Genomic DNA, 18233 nt, shown 5'->3' with positions numbered 1-18233 from the left:
TCCTTATTAGGGCTCCTAGCTTATCATTCCATTGAAGGATGTACAGCAAACGACACAATCAGTAAGAATACAGCTAAGATGCTTTTGGAAGAACTATTTCCCCACAAAATCTGAATAAGGCTTCTAAATTTCCAGTGTGGATAAAAATGAGGGGAGAAGAAACATTCTTAAATCATTCTACATCTTTTTTGTGCATTTCCTCCCTTCCTCTTACTTACTTTCCTGCCTTCAAATCATGTGCAAGGTGACTCATACGAATATTATCAAAATATTTTCTGTTTCAATTTTGACTCCTTCTTACTCCCCAGTTTTGATCAATTACTCAATTTCCAAGAAAGGGTGTAGATGACAGCTTTCCAAGAGAAACTCGCAGAAAAAAAGATACTACCCAGATTTACCAAAACACATCTGAAGGTAGGTGAATTATTATTAAATTGTTACCATTCCACGATGATACTCTGCAATGCTATTTGATGGAATATTTACTTTAAAAAATAATAATTGACTGTTATTTGGCAGAGTGAACATATGTTCAGTCTCACACTTGCCCATAGTTAGGAACACAAGAAGAGCTCCGCTGGATCAGAGCAAAGACCTATCTTGCCCAGCATTCTGTTCTCACAGTGGCCAACCAGAAGCATGTGGGAATCCTGCAAGCAAGTTTGCATTGAGGAAAGTTCACATGCTTGTTCTACTGTGTTCTGCCGATAGAATTCTAGAGATGGTGGTGGCTCCAGCAAATGTGGCAGTTTCACATTGCAAAGAATATGCACGTGGGGATGTGTAAAATGGGATGCTCATACATGGGGAATCTAATGCCACCATTTCATGTCTAAGGATGGACATATCTATTTCCAAACCATGCAACTTCTTTCCCAGGCTAGGAAGCCCTGTGGCTCTGTCTAATTCTGGCGAACTTCTTCTCTGTTCTCCCAACTGTCCACATAGCAGCAGTCATTCTTTGAGGCTGCAGCAAAGGGAATCAGGGGCATTTTGGTATCTGCTGAAAGGCCAGCTTCTTTTCCCGAATGGCTTCTATTCCAGTTGGTCATAAGGATTATTAAGGAACCTTAAGAATTGTTGTCTGAGTTTTCCAGCTTTCCTCTTCCTTCCTCATCCCTTTATCCTTTTGTATCATTTCTTTTTGAAGATGATCCTGAAGGCAGAGACTGTCTTATTTTTTTACTGATTGTTTCTGAGCTGCTCTGGGAGCCTTTTCGCCTGAAGAGTAAGGTAAAAACACTTCAAATAAATAATAAATATAAATTAATATTTCAGTGTGTTCTGTGTTCTTCAAGTATTATATCTTGGGGAGACGTTAAAAAAAATTCACCCCCTTGAGCTTCTCATCAACTGCTTACTCAATTACACCTTCAATTATTCATATTCTTGTTTTGGATACAAAAGTATCTGCAAGATCAACACAAGATTGTTTATTATATTCTTCTTTACCCCTTCCTTGCATATTTAATTACTGTCACTCTAAGGGATCATGTGTGCTTCTCAGAAGATTCTCAGCTATGACAAGAATACTTGTTTTTCATTTACAATAAATTGTGTTTGAAAGGGAGCAAAGAGAAGGATATAGCATTGCTATTTTCTCTTAATTATTCACCTTTCCACAAATCACTCACAAGACCTGTTTCATTCGCCATAACTGTTTAGTTGCTTAAGGATGCTGAAAGTTGTTAGGAGAACCCCTCACAGAGTTACAATTCCCAGCAACGTCAACAGATTGTAGTTCCAAGGATTTTGGGGGAAAGGTATGACTGTAAAAGTGTTATAAGAGTGCTTTAGATGTATGGCGTGGATGCAACCAAAATCAGACTTCTCCTACATTGTGGAGTCTAAATGTTTTAGATTGCAGTGCCCACTACCTGCAGCCAGAATGGCCAATTGTTAGGCATGATGGGAATTGTAGTCCAGCAACACTTAGAAGGTACTAGATTGGGTAACAATGAATAAAATAGTGGACTGGCAAAAGCCATGACAATTCTCTGACATTCTTATACTGGGTGTTTATTGGAGATTCCAAGAAACCAATAAATCAGTACAGTTTTGAAATCAGTGGTTAAAATCAGTGCAGATTTGGAAGCTGAAAACTTCCTTCACGATCTCAGGCATCGTTAAGCAAAATATGGTTACACTAAGTTAAGAAGGTATCCAAATGCATTGCGAAATATATTTGCATAGCCAAAATATATTGTAGTTATAATGCAATGTGCATGCTTTCTTTTCAGAATCAGAAGAGGAGCATTAGTGTTAATTTCTTGATTTTGTATTGGTTTCTACAGTTACTGTACTGCACTGATGTTTTGTTGGTTTCCTGCTGGTTTATAATTCTGAAAGTGATAACATATGCTCCTATTGCCACTTTTCCCAGTTAGCTAGTACCATTCACCCTACAGTAAATGCTTGCACTAGTTGAATACATTCTTTTAATATCTGCACAGTGATTCAGACCTAAATTAAGGGCCCTGATCTGAACTTTAAATGTTGCAAAAATTGTTAACATATTTTAATGTCTTCTGTATTATTAAATAAAGAAAGCAGAGAAAGCGTTGTGAGTAATATCGGACTAAAATATCTAATTATTTACTAGGCTGATATGGAAGTGCTTATGATTGTGAAACAGTGTCCAACAGTTTAGCATTATGCTATTGTGGCATGTATGTTATAGAGATATTCAGATCCTCAATTAGGGCTGGACAGGAGAGAATCTTAACCTCAAACATTAATATCTTTCTTCCTCTTATAATGAGAACCTAGCAAAATAAAACACACACTACTCCATTAATAAATATGTAGATCCAATAATGAAGATGCATAAAGCCCTTTTGGGGTGCTATGAACTCCTATGTTCAACAGCAAAGTGGATAAGTGAGGAACCATGTAGAGTTTCCCTGGCCTCCAGTACTGCACACTTCTCCCTGACATGTGGGGAGGGGAACATTGTATGTTTGTGCAAAAGCTTCCATGGAATTTGAAAGTCCCAAAGTTCAAGTGTTCTTTTTCCTCAGTGTTGTTGAACATAAGATCTCATAATGCCAAAATGCAGTAAGTTTTTCCAGTGATTCTCTCATTCCTAAAGTCTTCTTTTATACTTATAACGTTAATGATGACCAAGTTTTACTCTGAAACCCCTGTTCTGTTATGATGGTTTCATTAGTGGCTTATGTTAATAGTAGCTAGAATAAAGTTTGACTTATATATTTACACACAAATTTATGGGGAATATTCACTAGCAATGTCTTGAGTTTCATGCTCCATTAACTATATTCCTTGTCAATACTGAATAATGATTTTGGCATTTTCATATACATATGTCTGTTGTGTAGGAATAGCAATTTGAAAGCATACCCAACAGCTTTACATAGGGGAAGGTTGTTGTTGCCTTCTCACTAACTTCAGTCTGGCTGCAATGCTGTTTTCATCGCCCTACTTCATCTCTAGTCATAAGTGTTTTTACTTGACATTATATAAGATGATGGGACCCAGGTGGTGCTGTGGTTAAACCACTGAGCCTAGGGCTTGCTGATCAGAAGGTCGGCGGTTCGAATCCCTGTGACGGGGTGAGCTCTCGTTGCTTGGTCCCAGCTCCTGCCAACCTAGCAGTTCGAAAGCACGTCAAAATCCAAGTAGATAAATAGGAACCACTACAGCGGGAAGGTAAACGGCGTTTCCATGTGCTGCTCTGGTTTGCCAGAAGCGGCTTTGTCATGCTGGCCACATGACCTGGAAGCTATGCGCTGGCTCCCTCGGCCAATAATGCGAGATGAGCGCGCAACCCCAGAGTCGGTCACGACTGGACCTAATGGTCAGGGGTCCCTTTACCTTTACCTATATAAGATGGTAAACCTTTCCCTGCTCTCAAAATTGTCTTCAGCATTCTCCTATGAAAATATTTGTGTTACAATATTCGCTGATAATTAAGTACCTGGGTTCCAAAGACATTTGATTTCAGTCGTTGATATTTGACAATATTAATAGCTGAAAAGAGGTGAATGGGATTTCATAGTTGACCATATCTGAGGGATGGAAGTTTATGACTGCCAAAATCAAAACTGTCAGTAGATGTCAACAGTCTAACAAGTGAGTTTCACCATTTTGAGATGAACGTTTCACATTTCACACAGTGAAATGTGGCCAAGGTAGCTGACCTGAAGAAAGTGAAAGAGACAAAAATGTCCCATGTGACCTTTCATAATGGTGCCATTCCACTCCCACTGTGACAGTTCCTCTGCTGTCATGGAGAATGAGGGTCTTATGAAAGCTTAAGAAAGTAAAGTGATCTCTTAGAAGAAACCCAGTAGTTTGGGATGAACTTTTATCCCCTCATTCTAAGGATATACCTAAATGTGCACCTTTTGTCCATACTGTCAAGAAGGGGTAATGTGCATTAAGTACCGAGAATATTTTCTGCTGCTTTGTCAATGCTGCGGTATTTTAGGGTTTCATGGTTGGCTTTATTGTAATAGGAATGTATTATTCACCCTGGAACTTTCAAGTGAAGGGTGGAGTATAAATAAGTAATAATTAGTGAAATAATGAGGAGGCTAGGCGGCTTGTAGTAGTGACACCTCAAACATTTGAAGCACAGAGAGATGAGTTTGTGATGGGTCTTCATCCAATGAATCTATCTGTGGAAAGTTTCAGATCAATAAAAGAAAGATGTATTCATGCAGTGGGACTTGCTTCCCTAGGAGGTAGTGATGGCCATTAACTTGGATGGTTTTAGAAGAGGATTGGACAAATTCATGGAGGATAAGGCGACTAGCCAAGATGGCTAGGCTCTATGTCAGGTGGCAAAGGAACCCATGACAGGTTGCCAGGAACAAAAAGGACAAGGAAAAGTCCTCACCATCTGCTTTTTATTCAATATTCAAAGAATATTGGGAATGCAGCCTCTTTGAATAATGGTGTTATCCTGAGTAAATCTCCACCTCCCTTCTCTCCCACTTCCTCATTCGTCAACAGCACCCCTCCCTACGGTTGCCACTTAGAGACATCTGTCTTCAAGCTCTTTGTTCTCCTACTTTTAAGGCTCGCTGGGTTCTGGGAGATGGTGAGTCTTGAAATGCTTTCTAGTGATAACGTGTCAGTCAGCTGCTCTGGTTCTGCCTCCTCCTCCTCTCCGATTATCTCCCAGCATTCCCCCTCATCTTCCTCTGAGCTGTGACCTCCCTCAAAACCCTGTTGTAATTCTGAACTGTCTTCTTCTCTGGAAGCGCCAGGCTGGGGAGGCAGTCTCCACCATTCCTCCTCTGCCTAGTCCCTGACACTAGATGATCAGAGGCAGTAATGCTTCTGAATACCAGTTGCTGGAAACCACATGAGAGGGAAGTGTTATTGTGTTATAGAGAGTGGTGCATGCTCTGGTTATCTCCTTCTTCGACTACTGCAATGCGCTCTATGTGGGGCTACCTTTGAAGGTGAACCAGAAATTACAACTAATCCAGAATGCGGCAGCTAGACTGGTGACTGGGAGTGGCCGCCGAAACCATATGACACCAGTCCTGAAAGACCTACATTGGCTCCCAGTATGTTTCCTGACACAATTCAAAGTGTTGGTGCTGACCTTTAAATGGCCTCGGCCCAGTATACCTGAAGGAGCATCTCCACCTCCATCGTTCTGCCCGGACACTGAGGTCCAGCGCCGAGGGCCTTCTGGTGGTTCCCTCACTACAAGAAGCAAAGTTACAGGGAACCAGGCAGAGGGTGTTCTCGGTAGTGGCGCCCACCCTGTGGAACGCCCTCCCATCAGATGTCAAAGAAATAAACAACTATCAGACTTTTGGAAGACACCTGAAGCCAGCCCTGTTTTGGGGAAGCTTTTAATATTTGATGAATCATTGTATTTTAGTATTCTGCTGGAAGCCACCCAGGGTGACAGGGGAAACCCAGCCAGATGGGTGGGGTATTATTATTATTATTATTATTATTATTATTATTATTATTATTATTACTTAGGTCCCACTTGGGGGCTTCCCAAGTTGGCCGCTGTGAGAACAGGATTGGCCATTGGCCTGATCAAATGACTCTTCTTATGTGTTTACACTGTATGGTGACTTGTTGACTGGTACAAAGGCTTTGGATGTCCCCCTTTCTCCCCTTTTCACCATAGGCTGTGCAGGAGAGGTGGAGACAAGTGCCTCCTGAACAAGAAGTCTCCTCCCCACTTGCCTCTTCATTGTTGGGCTCTATCATTAACATATACAGTTATTTTTCTTTCAGCGATCTTAACTTGTGAGCCACAACTTTCCCATCTAGAAATGTACTCTGTCCCTTCTTTGCCCCTCTCCCATTTCTTTATGGTGCTGCCACTGTTTTTAACTAAAAAAAAATTAAAGCCCTAAATGTAGTAACCAAAAATGTTGTATCAGCCCCACAATAATTTTGGTTGCCCTTTTCTGAACGTTTCCCACTGTTCTCAAATTCAAAGAAAGGAAACTAAACCCAGAAGCACTGTACTTTGAACTTCACACTGCTTCAGGAAGTGGGCACAAAATATCCACCTAACATCCACTGTCTTAGTTGACTTTGGCAACAGGGACAGCAGGGAGAGTTCTATCTCATTTCACCCTTCCCCTGTGGTGTTTGGAATACTACTACAAAAGTCCAAGTATCTTTGCAAGCCTCTGTGCTGATGAACAGATGTTTAAACAACTAAAACACTTGTTGATATCGTCCCACTGAAGTCAGTGATTGGTCAGCGAATTCAATACATTTGTCTAGGCAAAGAGCACATTTCCCCCCCAGAGGCAAAATATACTGTAAATAAAAGCACTTCATCAGGAGATGAGGCTAACTTGTGCTACTTCTACAAGATGAACATGCTATTGCTTTATTCATGCTGAAGTGTAAAAGCATTTTGAATGAACAGTGCATTAATGAAGGGACAATTTCATGCAAAATGTCTCGCAATTATTTTTTCTAGGAAGAGGATATGGCATAGGATGCATCTCTTTGAATGTCTGTTTAAGAATGAATTACGATGATTACCTTTCCATTTAAGGGACGTTCCTTTGATCTAAAATGGGAAAATAAGACAGAAGAACTATTGTCACTGCCCAGCATTTTCCACAGCAGAATGTAACTTAATGTTTGTTAGAACTCATAATATGTAGCTCCTCAGTTCCAGTGCACTTTCCATACCCAATTTCATTAGTGAGCGGGATAGCAAAAGCTGCAGTAAACGAGGAAGGATTTATCTTTTCAAATCCCTGCTCTGTATCTGATGCTTTGAAATCCTCCGCACAGCATTTTAACCTCATGATTCCATGGTAATGATGTTGTGCGTTCCTCTGAGATACGTTTAATCTTCCCTCCTAGATAGGTTCTTGGCTTGACACTGCAATATCAGATGAGCTGAATAGAAGAAGTATGCATTCTGAGCAGAATGGCATATCAAATAGAGTGTATTTTTGCCCTAACATCGCCTAAACATCTGATTTCATAAGTCAGCTATCAAGAGGAGCTGAGCACAGGAGTGTTGCTCAATAACTTTGCTGAATAATGGAAATGCATATAATATATGCCATGTTTCATATGTATTGCCCAATCTCTTGGTGGTGGCATAAATAATTGGCAAGAAAAGATTCAAATATACATTTAAACCCCAAAAAGCCGGGCAGATGTTTTCCCAGTAACAATAATTTTGAATTCACAATGAACCACAGATATAAGAGGTCTACATCAAACATCAGTGTAGGTGTTTGCAGAAATAAGTAGTTGGTACTTATTTTTGTGTGAGTCTCAGGCCCAGTGTTCCATTGTGATTGATGTCTTCCAATTACTTAGAAAACTAATCAGGGCTGCATAGGCACACGCAAGCACGCACGCACGCACGCACTCACACACACACATCAGGAAACTGAGCCCACCAATATACGTGCTGGGAGGCAAAAATAGATGGCATGCTTATTTCCACATCACACACAAAAATACAGACTCCTGTATACAAGACTGGATCTAAATGTATGCAAAGGTAACTCAAGAATCGGTTTCTCAGTAAGGCCAAAATACAGTTCTGCATTGCAGCTCTGACTCCCCAGAAACTATTCCAATTCTCTCCAACTAGTGAATGACAGAATGGAATGTTGTTTGCAATAAGTGTAAATGAGTATTACAAAAAATAAACTTGGAGGGGTAAAAAAAATAAGCTCAGGAATACCATTTGTGGATTCATTGTAAAATAAGCTGTCAGCAACCAATCCTGAAGTGTATATGCTATGAGTCGATGAATAAACACTTGCAAACCCCAGTCCCATTAGGTAATAAACAAGAGAATTCTGCCATGAAAAGAAAGATGATGGTGCAAGTCAAACAAAATTAGAATCAACAGTAATGTGGGGTTTGAATAAGGGATGTGCGAAACCTTCCCTAGTATTTCCACTGAGATTTTCTACTTTACCGAGAGTGAAACTGCATATTTGGGACAGATCTCTGCCACCACAGTTAAATGTAATATTCTCTGGGGACAGGATTTTATCTGTGGTTAGTTTGCATACTGATCCTCAGGCTAGTTCACATTCTAGGAAGTGCGGGGCAGGGGATGGCTCTGTTTTGAAATGATCCAGAGGCAATTTAGCCTGTGGTCCATCGCCCTCAGTGCTAAAAAAATACAGTAGGAAGGAGGAAAGGAGGAGGAGGGAAAAAATGTATGGGGAGAGAAGTAGGATGGTTTTAGGTCCATGTGAAACAAATTGAGATGGCACCCCACCTCTGCCTGCCTCGCTTTGAGAATGGCATTCTTCAGCACACATATTCTCCATTTAAAGTGCTGGAAAGGTTTGCATTATGCACTGTGCTGGGTGGTTGCTCCTTGTCATTGTTCCTTATCAATTTGATGATCAGAGTGCTGTGGCTTATCCTTGTCCCCCATACAAGTCCTGACCATCTTGCTGTTACTGCTTATCAGTGTTACCCATTAAAGTGCTTACTACCTTGCCATTGTGTATGGTGTCAGGACTTTTTTATTTTTTCAAACTATTTTGCTCAAGATTGGACTATTGCAATTTTCTCTTTATTCTGGCCATTGGCTTAGTTCAGCAACATTTTAGACAAGTCACTTTCCCTCCCTTCCCGCCCTCCTTTCATCAGCTGCAATAACTGTCTCCTTGTTGCTCCATCTGTCTCCATCCATTTCTCTTTTTTTCATCTTGCTTTGCAGTAAAAAGTGCTCAAGGTGACTTAGAGGATTACCAAAAAAAGGGGGGGATATGAAAGAAGAATAAAAAATACAACAGCACAAAATTATACGAAAAACTCAAAACAGAGACATTGCAAGATAAAGACATCAGATTAATGGACCAGGGAGCCTGGCAAGCCAACTTCTCTCTATTAGATTCTGTGAGGCACTCTAGGCACCTTCACAAAGAGGGAGAAAGTGGGATCAATAGATCAATAGATATGCACTTACTTTGACATAGATATAGATATCTGCCCACTTGACTGCTTCAGTCTGCAGAACCGTCACTGGTACAGGTGCCACAAAATATTCATTCTACCAATGTAAGAAATCAAACTTTTAGTGTGATGGATTCTACATTTTGGAACTCCTTGCCTACTGACATCAGACAGGACTTTCACTGTCCTCCTTTGGGCATCTGCTTAAAACACTCTTTAGGCAAGCCTGACCAGATTATTTTAAAAAAAATAATTTTCCAATAAAAACAGCCAATTAACATATCCATAATCATAATCCAAAAAAAACCACAATAATCTAAAATTTAAAAAAAATCAAATTACACTCCAAATTATTATTAGTTTTTCCTGGCTCCCCATAGTCTGAACCTCTTGAAGTATATCTCCAATATTTTCATTCCTGCCTTCTTCTTGTTATTCTCATTTTTGCCACATTCCGATCTTAATGCTTTAAAGTTCTCCGTCCCTGGTTATGCGATTCTCAATCATGTCAGAAATCATATATCCTTCCATCCATCGAATACAGCTTCAGGAGCAATGGAGGTGATTTTTGCCTTTCTACAGTAGGTTGTATTCCATCCAAACAAACTCCAGAGGTTTTTACATACATTCAAACACAGATATCTCTACTCTCCTTCTAGGCAAGCAAGAGACTTTATCACAGTTCAAGGAAACATTCCAGTTAGGTAAAAGCACATAAGTAGGATGTAGAGCAGACCCAGCGAGGCGTATATCCTGGAGAGAAGTCTGGGCATCATAAAGAGGGTAAGAGTCAGACCTAAGGTGCCTCATCTCTGGATTAAGTCCAAAACAGATATTATTTATTCATTTCTCATTGGGTGTTTTCTTTCTTAAAATGTAGCATGTGGTGTGTGACTTAATCCACTGCTATTTGCATTGACAGTGAAGCTCCCATTTGTAGAGATGGGAGCTTCTCTCCCTATGCAAATAGCAGCCATGGAGAACCAGCCTAGATTGGAAGAATGGCAGATGATAAAGATTAACCCACCCACCCATGGCACGCACAGTCCTGATTTGGACCAGGGACCCCATAACTGTTGCTGTTTTTAACACAATGTCCAATTAGTATTGTCATGTATCTTTGGGCCTTTAGTTCTCCTTTAGAATATTAATTTATCCTGGGCTGAAGAATGCCAATTCAGCAGTGAAAATGATCACTCTTTTATGCCATATTAATTGCATGCTGCTCTGCAGGCAACAGCAGCACTCACATTTTCTTTTATTGTAGGTCAAAACTCAGAGAAGGCTGATGATACCATGTTGCTTTTTAAAAGACGTGCTATAATTATTGGTCTGGATATGTTTTGATTTTTATTCTTAAGAAAAGAATATGGGAGCAGAGCTGTGTCTTATATAAAGTGAAGGCTGCGTATAATGTGATATGGCAGGCATGCTTCATCAAGAGGTGAAAAATGTTTGGCACCAAAGCAAAGCAATGCTAAAAGGGCGGTTATACTTAAGACCTTATTTTATCGTAGGTGCATCTGAGGCTAGTCATTTAGTAAAAATGAGAAAAGTTGAGTGCTTACTGGAAAAAGATTCAGCTGAGTCCTTCAATTGTGCATATTGTTATTAATGATAAAACAGTAGGTAGCATTGCTAATAGAAGAAAGGGGAGAATCAAAACTCTTTGCCCTAGAGCAGCTGCAAACAAAGGTGAGAATATAATATTACTTACACATGGTGAATTATCTCATACACAAAATTCAGTCACCAGTGTTTCCCTTTAAATGGTATATCCACTACTTCAGCTGAACCAAGGATTCTCTATAAAAGCCTGACTTTCTCACAGTTCTAAAAATACTCCTGTGTTGCCTTTTTCAAAGTTCATTCCTTCAATGTAGTGTGTGTGTGTGTGTGTGTGTGTGTGTGTGTGTGATGGGATGGAGAAGAAATTCAATTCCATTCACTTTTCAAGGTGAACCTACCTAATTCTCACTTTCTGAAAAAATAGGTGAAGCAAAACATAGACAACCTTTTAAATTCACACTTCTCTGAATTTTGCAGTTCTCCAGCCAAGTATTGTTTGCAAAAAAGCAAAACAAGCGTGCATCTAAATGCAAACATTAGTGAACACAGCAGACGAAAGCATATTAGACAAAACTGTATACAAATGTGCATATTGGGGGGAAATGCACTAAAAAGCTGATGGGTTTTCAGGAGCATTTCTTTTTTAGGTAAACTGATGTGGAAACGTGAATAGCTGAGCTGAAGATTGCAAAAATGATAAACTGAGAGAAACCAAAGTCAACAAGATTCTCTTTCTCTCTCTCCATATATAGCGCTCTCCTTCAGATTAGTTCAGTGTCTTTGTTGCTCTTCTGTTTCATTTCTTGGTCTTTTTATTGTGAAATTTGGAGTTATCCCCAAGATTAGTTTAACCATTTCTCTAGTTTCTTTCATGCCCTCTGCGGTCTCCCAAATGGAATCTTTGAGTCAGCAAGTTATTAATATCAAGACACTGCTCATATTAGGAGTCTTAGGGTGCTGGTGACAATGTGCAGCTGCATTCAGCATTTGAAGCTTGAGGGAGTGGGTTTGTGAGCAGCTGGTGGGTGAGTGAGCAGTGAGGACCTGTGTATGTCCTTTGTCCCTGTAGCCTCACTAGCTAGGGCTAATCTGGTAGAGATCTGGAGGACAGTGATTCAACTGACCCACAGCTGAATCAGAGAAATAGTCTAGAGTGACTATGCACCTTAAGGGATCAGGCAAAAGAGAAATATTTAGTTTTACAGCAGGAAAACACCGATTTAGCCTCCTCTCCCTCTTCTTAAAATAAAAAATAAAAATGGACAATTCACATGGATAATCAACAAGCATATAGAACTAAGGTAATCACTCTGCCTTGTGCAGTAGATGGGTGCACCATACAGTTCAGCACTTTTGATCAGAAGTCTTTATGGAAATGAGTCTCTTCACACAGCAAATGGTCCAGTGTGCACCACAACTTATTTTATTATCTCTTTTTTTTCAAGAAGAGCAAAAATATGTACAATGTAAAGAATTGATTATGTTCTTACTTATAGCAGCACAACAACTGATTGCTCAAAAACTGGAAAAAAAAAATCTGGATGATCTACACCTATACCTGTGGAGACCAAAAGTGTGAACAATCACATTAATGGATGAAGCTTACCAAATGCCAGAAAGCCCTGAATGTAACTTTATAGAAACTTGGTACCCCTTGGGCTTGCCGATCAGAAGGTCGGCAGTTCGAATCCCCACGACGGGGTGAACTGTTGCTGGGTCCCTGCTCCTGCCAACCTAGCAGTTCGAAAGCACGTCAAAGTGCAAGTAGATAAATAGGTACTACCACAGCGGGAAGGTAAACACCGTTTCTGTGTGCTGCTTCGGTTCGCCAGAAGCGGCTTTGTCATGCTGGCCACATGACCTGGAAGCTGTATGCTGGCTCCCTCGGCCAATAACGCGAGGTGAGCGCCGCAACCCCAGAATCGGTCACGACTGGACTGAATGGTCAGGGGCCCCTTTACCTTTTTACCCCTTCATTACCTTCTCACCTGATAATCCTACAACATGGCCATCCTCTGAACACTCATCTGCAACTTTGGAACATGTATTGTTAAAAATACTCTCCCATCCCCACTTGGGGGCAGGGAGGGATTATGGGTATTTGTTATTGCAATCTGTTGGTGTGCATTTTTATTTGTACAATTTTGAAAACTAAATATAGATATAAAATGAGGCATTTTTAAGCAATATTTATATACTGCTTAATTTTTAAAAGTGTTTTTGCAGAAAATGCTATGAAATATTAAATAAAATAGCAACAAAAACAGACTTTGCAAACATCAAACATAATAAAATTATCATATGAGAACAAGAGAGCCTGCTGGATCAGGCCAATGGCCAACCAGATGCAGGATTTGGCCAACCAGATGCAGGATTTGAGGACAACACGCTGTCCTCTGAAGTTTCCATCAGTTGGTACTCAGAAGCATTATGCCTTCAACCATGGAGGCAGAACATGCAAGATAGAGGGGCAATGTTAACAAAAATAGTAAGGGATGAAAAACTAACATAGGGTAAGCCAATAAGATGTAGCCAGGGAAGGGGGTCATCAAGACTACAGTGGGGAGCACAACACCCCTCCCTGCATACAAGAACAATATGCTTAAAAAGAACTTATGGAAGAGAGTTAGAGTAGGTGGTCCAAATGGAAATGTCTATGGCCAACACAATTAATGGGAAATATGAGATAATGCTTTTCCTCTGGGTCATGCCTTTGGGTCACAATCTGGCTCCAAATCCATCTGGACTAGTGGTTCTTCCCAGCAGGTGCCTGGTCTTTAGGAAATCATCTGGAAGGAGTAGGTCACCAGCCACCCATTTTCAGAAACATCACATAAAAATGTTGTCAATATAATTACCACTGATAGGAAATTCCAACAAAAATGGTCAGAGGTGACCAAGGTCATGCAGATCGTGTTTCCTTTTTACCCTTTGAGGTCAAATGTGAATCACAGCAGGGAAAAATGATGGCAAGGAGAAAAATTGCCATGTCAAAACTTTGCTATATCTGCACTGAAAGTGAAGTTTGGGGGCTTGGGATTGGCAATTCTCATCATCTTCTTCTTCGTGGAAAAAAATCACCTGCAAAAAACAAAATGGTATGACTTTTTTTTAAAAAATCACTACCACTAATAATGGCTGCTTAAGGTTGTTTGAAATTGATATAAAGAAGGCATCAATGAAGAAGCAATTTTGGTTCTCTCACAAGCCACTGATTGGCAGGATTTTAGCTGTGTGTGTGTGTGCCTCAGGTGTATTGTGAAGAGATATATAACATAATCAACCCTCAAACTATCCAGACACCACGAGCGCACAAGCAGACTTTCCACCCACATATCCCTAGCCAAATTTCATCAACCTGTTGCGTATAAAATATTTTGAACTATAATTTCCATCTGTCCTAGCAGGCATGGGCATGATGGTTGGAACTGATGGGAATTGTTGTCCAAAACATCTGGAGGATGTTAAGTTGGCATGTGCAGTAACAAATGTACAATATAGCTGGATAGCCTATCTCTGTGGACCCATAGTGTCTCACTAGATCAGAATCTCTCTCTCTCTCACTCACGAAATATGTTGTTTAACCAAGAACAGTCTGCACAGCTTTTTAAATGATGAAATTTCTTTTCATTTTGTTTTCTCCATGCTTGGAAGATTTATCAGATAATTAATAAAGCAAATTGAAGCAATATGTAAGATGTTAATGAGACGCAAAAGTTGCATACAGTTGGTTGTAATTCACTTTATGGCAGCATAAATTGGGAGCTGCTCCAAACACAGCAATAAAAGTATTTTTATAATTCCAAAAGGGGGAAAAATCAATATACACAAAATTCTAAAGATTAAATGAGAAATCAATATATAATTAGTCACAGATTCCTGGTACAATTGGTATTAGAATCTAACAATTACACATGCTGAGTTTCAAAAGAAGCTCTTACTGGAGTTCTTTTTTCTTTTTCTTTTTTGAGATGGAAAAATACATTTGCAATTTATATTTGTTTAAGTCTTTTTATTCCAGTAATTATGAACATTTAGAAATGTTTTTATTCCTTTCCTTATTATCATAAGTTTTAACAAACAACTTCACTTTGTCATGCTTCATACTTCCTTAATTCTATAGGCCTTCAACACAAGAGACTCAAAAATGTCTGTGTTGCCAGAGAGCAACCACCATTTTGTGTGTCCTGTCACAATCACGTTGGCTCAAAAGTTTCTATTTTGTGTGGAAGTAATGGTTGAAACGATGTAGCAGAGTAGGACGTCAAGATGTGTCACAGACCCCTGCACCCTGCTTTCATGGTACCATTTCATCAAATGTTTGTGGGATATTCATGGACTTTTGGGGGGCTTAGCATGTAAAATAAATAAAAATAAAGAATTTTTTGGTTATCTTAAATAGGAGGTGAGGGAAGATTTCCTTCATTCATTTCACTATGAGAAAAGGAATATTGTTGCTGCTTCAAGGAGCTTTTTGGTTGTGCTATTTTTTCTTGGGTACATTGTCACTTTATGGTGTAGGATCATTCTCAGGTGACTTGTTGAGGGGAGAAAGATGCTTGCCTCCTTCAGCCACAACTCAAGCTCAGGCGTCATTATGCACCAGGTGTGCCAAAAATGAGTGGGGGGCCCAGGTAAGCCTCACCCTGCATAATGGATCACATGATTACAGTGCACACACACCATTTTTATGGGAATGCCCACCAACTTTGGGGGAACCCAATCCCCTCAAATATTTTATTGTGGGGGCCGAAGCCCCCACAATGCCTAGGCTCCTATGTTATGCACCCCCACTTGCAGTGGTCAGCCAGTAAAGCCAGTAAAGCCAGCCAGTAAAGCCTTGCTGCAACCAATGAAATACCTTCATTTTATTTCTTTTTTTGTTAGCATGATACAAAGGATCTCTTTGTTGCAGGGATCATTCCTACTAGCTTTACAAATCCTGTCCCCTTTCCCCTGAAAAACTAAACTAAACTAAAGAATCTCAACGCGGCCTTCTCAGAGTCATCACTTTTCATCAGCCCTCTTTCTCCAAACTGTCAGACAGCTTTCACCAGGGGTTCCCAAACTTACCCGGCTTCAGGCCGGATGCCCGCCGTGCTGATTGCGTGGTGGGCCAGAGGGTGGGGGAGCGGGTGGCGGCAGTATTCGGTGGGGGTCCCCGGGTGCCGCATAAAAGAGCCTCGGGGGCTGTATGTGGCCCCCAGGCCGTAGTCTGAGGACCCCTGGCTTTCACAATCATCCAGTAAATTGCTATGTTTTCCCAATAAGACACCATTTCGGAAGAAATGCTCTGATTTTATTTCTAAATGCTTTGCTGAGCACTGAATACATGGACACTCAGCTGCTTTGACTAAATGACTAGAAGTTACGCCTCTATTCTGGTAAGCATTCTGGTTTCCATGCAAGCTCTATAGAGCCATGGTCATTCCCGGGGGCGTCTAACACATTTTGCTTCATAAGGTAAGCAAAGTGTACCCTCTTATTCCAGATCAAGATGCCTAGGACCAAAGGAAGCAAAACTTAACTGGGCTCCTGAGGCAGAAAATCCCAGACATACCGTTCTCTCTTCATGACAGTTACAAGGACAATAATAACCATTTAAATAACTGATAGTTTGTGCCCTTTCATGACATCCATGATTGCCTGACATGACCTCTTCACTTTACCAAACGGTAGGGCTGGCTTTGTTTCCCAAGCCAAATTGTGCCAACTATTCAGATTCCAGAAGGACTTGGTCCTTGGTAAGAAGTTGACTGAGGAGCTTGTATCTACACAGAATACATGTGTGCTGAGCGCACATGGTAATGCCTGGTTAGCAGGTAAAATATGGCAGCGGCTTATCAGGATTGGCTGCCTACCTGTGCATTTCCAAGCTGAGTTCAGTCTGATGATCGCTATCTTGAAAGCTCTAAGTGGCCTGGAAGCGGGATATCTTAAATACTGCTTCCTCTTCCATGAGCCAGTTCATTCACTTAGATCAATGAAGGGAAACTGAATTAAGATGGAAATGAGTATCAGTGATGTGTGATCTGTTCTTGGCTCCATTTGGAATTGGCTCAGTATTAACAAGCTTTCTCAGTGAGCTTTTGTATTTTCTGAGAGTTCCCTCACAGCTCACACTGCAGAAGCATGTGCTAATGGTACTATGTATGCTTCACATGTAATGATTTTGGGAAACAAAAATCTGATTAAGGACAAAATACTTGGGCAGCATTTGTAATATGATGCTTAGCCTACATGACCAGAAGAAAAAAATACATTATTGTATTAACCCCTTTTAAGTTCTATAGCAGGCATAGTAGCTACTCTAGCAGCAAAAGACAGTTGAGCTCAGGTCACTGCAATACTTCCCTTCCCCCTTTTAAGGAAAGCACTGCTTAAAATAATATAAACATATTGTGTGGGTATCTAGGCTTTAGAGTTCAAATTAACTAAGATGTAAATGAAATGCATTGAAATTTGCCAGCAGGTATGAATTATTTAACAAAGACAAATCCTATCAAGCTAAAAAAAATAAAAATCCTGTCTCTTTTATATTAAAATCTATGTACTTGCACAACCTCATGAAATTTTAATACACCCTGTCTTACTTTTATAACTAGGTTCCAAATCACTACTGTGATTTTGAGTCAATGGCTGCCTCCACCAAAATAGGCAGGCATTTTGTATTAAACAGTATTCAAATAGGATGCGAGAGTAGGACTCATATTGTTAGGTAATGGTTCTTTTATCCACAATTTATCTCCATCCTATAAATTTTATACTTTAGATTATGTGCCTCCCAATAGATCTTTCTATAAGAGATCTCTATAAATCTTCAGCCGTTCACCACTAAGAAAATGTATCTGCCATTTGTATTGTTTTATTGTTGCCCTGCAGTTCGGGCCTGACACTGGGAAGAGGGGGCCCTCTCTTCCAGCACATAAAGAAATGCTAGGTTCTTATGTTTAAACAAATAGGTTTCTTACAATTTTTATGGCCCTCGTATTGATTTCATAGGCACGGATATCATAGGTTCATGTATATGTATAGCAAAACTCCACAACAGTTTCATTATTTTCATCAGCTTCATACGCCAGTACTGAGCGTGTACTGGAAGAAAAAAAGAAGTATTAAGTAGACATCACCGCTCCCCTTCCCTCTTTGGCAGTAAAAGTTGCTTTGAATTATTCTGTAATGACATGGAAACATCTATTTTTCATTCTCTCAAAAAAGCATCTGTGTGGTACCTTGTGCCAAACATTCTTGGAAAG

At 40.1% G+C, this 18233-nt stretch overlaps 1 long non-coding RNA gene across 1 annotated transcript in view; it reads left to right on the top strand.

Annotated features, from left to right (window-relative positions):
• Window positions 1–1077: 1077 nt before the first annotated feature.
• LOC148685994 (uncharacterized) overlaps window positions 1078–18233 on the top strand; it is a 115489-nt gene continuing 98333 nt past the window's right edge. Inside the window, exon 1 of the long non-coding RNA XR_015949659.1 lies at window positions 1078–1233. This is a non-coding gene — a long non-coding RNA (uncharacterized LOC148685994). The remainder of the gene's footprint in view (window positions 1234–18233) is intronic.

The sequence above is a fragment of the Zootoca vivipara genome, chromosome 4 (assembly GCF_965207765.1).
Source record: "Zootoca vivipara chromosome 4, rZooViv2.hap1.1, whole genome shotgun sequence".
Lineage (NCBI taxonomy): Eukaryota > Metazoa > Chordata > Lepidosauria > Squamata > Lacertidae > Zootoca > Zootoca vivipara.
This window is presented reverse-complemented; position numbering and strand designations above follow the sequence as displayed.